Raw genomic sequence first — 5661 nt, 5'->3', positions numbered from 1 at the left:
TAGTTGTTATATGCTGTCTAGCTTAAGAAAAGCAGGCTTTGAGGCAAAACTGTCTCGCAACTGCAGCAGAACTCCACATATTTGATTGTATTGAAGTTGGGAATAGGAAATAAGAGAGACCTGTTTATTCACATAGTCACCACAGTTATTCTCTCAGATGCTGTCTCACAGCCTGGAGGAAGGTATGGAGGGAGATGGCATAGAATTCAAGCACGAGTCCAGGAACACCCACACTGAAAAGCATTACATGTGTGTCCATGATCTCACAAGAACCACACTGTAACTATGCTACTATTTTACCCATTCCTCATGACAGTTCGGAGTCTATAACAGCAAATATGTAGCAAAAGAAGGGTTTGGGCTGGCCAGGTGACTCAGTAGCTATCGGCTCTTGCCACCGAGCCAGGCTACTTGAGTTTAAACCCTTGTTTTTACCCATATACAAAATACACAGAATAAATGGATGTGTGAGTGAACAAATGAAAATAAATAGAAATAAATGAGGATTTGAAACCTAGGTTGTGTTCAGGCTGGAACTGAAGTCAAGTCCTCTGAACCTGAAAACCTGACTGGAGGGTGGATGGGAAGCCAGCGACCATCTCATTGTCAGGGTTGGAGGAAGCACCTTTGAGAGCCCTGGCTATTGAACAGTAAGTGGCAAGCAGTTCTTGAGTGGTCCCTGTGCTTGAAAAAAGGGGTGGAACATCATCTCAGTTCTGTCTAAGAGCTATGAACTGGAAACCCCTAATCCCACCCTACTTGAGTGAGTCCTTTACTTTGTTGACCTCCAGTCAACAAGAGGGCTGTGACTTTCTGCCTTGTGTCTGCAGCCCCCAGTGTACTCCAGTGCACTGTAGCATTCCCACCCATCAATGAGGTAAGCCCTTTCTTCAAGCCTCCCACCCCACTCATTAGCAGGAAGGAACCAAAATCTACAGGATATTTGGCACTCCTGGTCCTAACTATGTTTTTAAAGGACAAGAGAAGCTAGACATAGTGGTGTTTACCCGTAATCCCAGTACTTGGAAGGCTGAGGTAAGGAGATTGTTGTGAATTCAAGGCCAACATGGGCTACGATGTAGTAAGCCCTTGTCTCAAAACAAAGATGGATGTGGTGGTTTAATGCTGAAATCTAGTACTTAGGAGAAAGAAGTAGGAGGACTGCCACCAGCCTTGGCTATATAACAGATTCCAAACCAGCAATGACTATGTATCAAAACCCTGTCTCAAAAAAAAAAAAAAAAAAAAAAAAAAAAAAACAAGAGAGCTGGAGAGATGGCTCAGAGCTTGAGTACTGACTGCTCTTCCAGAGGACTTAGGTTCAATTCCTAGCACCCACTTCACAGCTCACATAAAATAAATAAACCAAACCAAAAAAAACCCAACAGAAGACAAGAGAGATTCTGGGCTTAGTAAGGTTTAGCTTCCTTTATTCCCATCTAATTTGTAAGTGCAAGTTTGTGAAAATCCTCCAAGAAAATAGGTCTCATTGTGAAACAACTACTTGCTCTGACAATGGTTTATTATGTGGGTCAGGAATGTGGACAGGGTTCAGCACTGAAAGTTTATGCCTGGCTCATAGCTCTGAATATCAGTGGAAAGAAAGCTCAAAGGCTAAGGGTGGTTTGATATCTGGGGGCTGACATCACCTGGAGCTTGTCCATTTTCATTTCTGGTGAAGCCTTGTAAATCAACCTTATGGTTGTGGATGAGAACGGCTACAACCTGGTGTATCCGGTAGCCAGACAGAAACTGTGCTGCCTTTCCTAAAACAGCACTGAATTCTGATGTGTCCCACCACACACTGTCGAGGAGGTCTGCTATTCCTACCTCCGCTATCTTACCTCTTGATGGGGGAATACAAGGTTCTGGGAAGATTATGGTCTGTCTCAGGAGTCAGTTTGTTTTAATCTCTTTGGAACAAGCAGACACCACCAAGGAGGGAAAGGATGCTAACACTGGGCATGTTTCCTCCCTGGCCTTAGCCTCACAGGTCCTTACTGCTTGAGCGTCTCTTTGATGTCCTTTGAAAAGATTACTGACAACGTTTTGAGTTCTTAGTGAAAAGGAGTTTCTTTCTGGGAAAGAAAGACTGTCCATTGCTTTTAGAGTGTACATGATAAATCCACATCCCCATAGTAACATGCAAACAGTAAATACTACACCTGAAATAGAAATAGAGGAGAAATTACAACAGCAAGTAGTTACAGTGATTATAACTCATGAAAAAAGTTCATGTATAAAGCGCTAGACTTATCAATAGTGACACTGGCTGAAAATTAAAAGCAGAGGGCTTTGAATGTGTGCAGCACAGTGGGAGAGCACTAGAGTCAACTAGAGTGTCTGAAGCCCAAAGTTGAATGCTTTGCACCACAAAACAAAAGCAAAACAATTTTATATACTTTTGTAAAGTTCATGCATCTCTGCCCCTACCTCTAAGATTTTATTATGGGATTGTCAAATACCCAAACAAACTTTAAAAATGTTTATATTGGATACCTGTGTAATCAGCACTTGGATTTCCATTAGCACATTACTATACCTGAGTTATACATTTGTCCCTGTATCCATTAATTATTTGTGTACATTTCAAAGTAAGTTCCATGGTGGATGTGGTGGCCCACACGTGTAATGTCAGCCTCTGACTGAAGTAGGAGGATCAAGGGTTTGAAGCTAGGGACTAGAGAAATGGCTCAGCAGTTAAGAGCATTCATTGATCGGTCATAGTGGGTCCAGATTCCTGAACTCACATCCTGAACATCATTACCACCTGTTAACTTAGGCTGTGGAGAACCAGTTCCCTCTTCTGGTCTCCAAGGGTATCCTCATATACATATACATACATTCTTATACACACACACACATTCTTACACATACACACACATCGTAAAAGAGTTTGCCAAGCATAGTGGCACATGGCTCTAATCCCAGCACTCAGGAGGCAGGGTAGGCAGATCTCTGGATTCTGAGTTCCAGGTTAGCCAAGGGCTACATAGTGAGATCCTGTCTCAAAACAAAAAACAAAAAGCAAAAAGCAAAAAACAACAACAAAAACAAAAAACAAAAAAGAAAAGAGAGAGACCTTCCAAGTCCAGCCTGGGCAAGACCCTGTCTTAGTAACACAAAGAACACATTACAGACATCAGGATAATTGTCCCTAAATATTTGAAAATTCATTTCATAAACTGACTTAACTGTCCTAGTTAAAGTTTCTATTGCTGTGGTAAAACACTATGACTAAAAGCAACTTGGGGAGGAAAGGATTTATTTAGCTTATTCTTCCACATCACTGCTTATCACTAAAAGTCAGGGCAGGAACCTGGGAGGCAGGAGTCGATGCAGAGGTTCTAGATGCTGCTACTTACTGGCTTGCTCATCATGGCTTGCTTGGCCTGCTTTCTTATAAAACTCAGGACCACCAGTGCAGGGATGGCACCACCCACAATGAGCTGTGCTCTCCACTATCACAAATTAAGAAAGAGTTCTATAGCCAGGTCTTATGGAGGAGTTCTCAGTTGAGGTTCCCTCCTTTCAGAAGAGTCTAGCTTGTATCAAGTTGACATTAAATTAGCTAGCACATAAACTACAGAGTTATTTACAGCAATTTTCCTTTCGTGCAATGAAATAATAAAATAATGAAATGCATAAATCTTTTTCTTCTTTGTTTTTTTCTTAGAAATATTTTTCATACACTGTATTTTGATCCTGTTTCCCCTTCCCCACCTCCTTCCCCATTCTCCCAACCTCCTACCCATCCAACTTCATGTTCTTTCTTTCTCTCCCTCACTGGTTGTGGGGAGAGGGGGAAACAGAAGCAAAAATGAAAAATAGAAACAAACTTTAAAAAACTAGTAACACACACATACAAACAAACAAAGAAACAAAAATGGAGTGTGGTTGATTATACCCAGTGACACTTCAATTAAGAGAACTAATTTTCCCTTTTTCAGCACTAATCAATTGCAAATAGCTTCTTGGTTGAAGATAAGACTTTGTATCTACTTACCCATTCCAGGGAATTCATAGATCTTAAAGGGCACATTTACTGAGTTTTCACAAGTGTAGGTTTTCACTTGTAAATATTCATATCTAAAAATTAGGATTGGGTTCTTGGGGACTAACTAAAACAGAATACTTGCCAAGCATGTGTGAGCCTCCAAGGTCTTCATCCCTACAAAATAAAAGCCAAACAGAGCTTTTTTGTTGTTTCAAATTCTTATTTGCTTAACTGAAATTAATATAAAATATCTTCCTCCTTGAGAATTGTACAAGCAGGACTGTGTCAGTGGTCTGGGATGGGATCAAGTCCTAGCTAATGGTTTGGGTTAGGATTTAAGCTTGGGACCAAGTGTGCAAGTGCTTCTAGATTAAGTAAACCATGGTGTCCGTAGGGTGTATGAGGTCAGAGAGCCCGCCTGGTCGATCTTAGTTACAAAACTTCAAGCAAATGACCCTCAGGAGATGAGCAGTAGCCTGGGAAGGTGCTTGGTTTTCATTTATTTCAATTTTCCTATTTCCTGGCTCTATTTTCACCTTAGCACTTTAGTGAACATGCTTGTTAGTTTATTATCCACGTACATCCCTGAATGCTTGCTCCTGAAAGCTGACCTCTTTGACTTACTCTCAGAGGTGTCCAGTGCATGATCTGCATTCAGAATATAGAGAACAACTCTGTTTCATTTACTAGACAGAGAAAGGTTGGCAGAGAGGGGAAGTGAATTTGACTTTCGTAGAGAAACGGGCGGGCTTCCTTTAATCCTATCCTTCAGCCCTGCTATTCCAATTCTTACCTACAGGAGCCAATGCAATAGAGAACAGGGGGACTCCCACTTATCTTTCCGTTGGTTCCTTTTTTAATTTTTTTTCTTCCAAAACAGCTCTTGATTGTTCTAATGGGGTAGGGAACTCTGAAAAGGACCAGGAGTCAAGCAGGACAAAAGCTAGGCCAGTTTCACCAGGGAAGCAGCTAAGAATGAGTGAGACTCTTCTTATAAAAACTGTGTAGTTGTCTATACTGACCCTCCCTTCCCAGGTCTCTATCTAGGGCAGGCCATTTAAGAACCTTGGTTTGAAGTTCTGTGTCACCCTTTCACAAGTATCACACTGCCCAAATATTATATAGAGAAAAGAAACTTGCAGTTTTTTGAGAGTGGGTTACTTTGCCAGACTGCATGTACCTGGAAGGTCCCAGGAGGAGTCAGGTGGGTTTAGGTCATCCATCATGAGAGGCCTGGAAACCCAGAGCTCTGTCTGCCACACCCGACTGCAAACTTTCGCAAGTGTGGTTAAATTTGGCAGTGTCCTCATGGGCAACTACTTACTCTATTTATTTTATTTGTATTACCAAATATTAGTATGAAAACCCTTTTATACTGTAAATTCAAATAAAATAGGGAGAGAAATGAACAATGTAGGTTAACTATAGATAATAAAAATTTCACTGGTAGGGTTTGCTCTAAAGCCATGAGACTGGTTTCCTAGCCAAGAACCAGTATTTTTCAACTTGTGTGTGGTGTGTGTGTGTGTTGGTCTTGTTTTTTAATGCATTGAGTTCTAGTGCGAGACTCGACTTTTCATTTGGCCACTTTTCAATTTGCTGTGTATTTGCATACCTGATAGACTTTGTACTTCCTAGGAAATGGGCTTCTTGAACTTGTAGGA

The sequence above is a fragment of the Grammomys surdaster genome, unplaced genomic scaffold (genome assembly GCF_004785775.1).
Source record: "Grammomys surdaster isolate TR1022 unplaced genomic scaffold, NIH_TR_1.0 129, whole genome shotgun sequence".
Classification (NCBI taxonomy): Eukaryota; Metazoa; Chordata; class Mammalia; order Rodentia; family Muridae; genus Grammomys; species Grammomys surdaster.
This window is presented reverse-complemented; position numbering follows the sequence as displayed.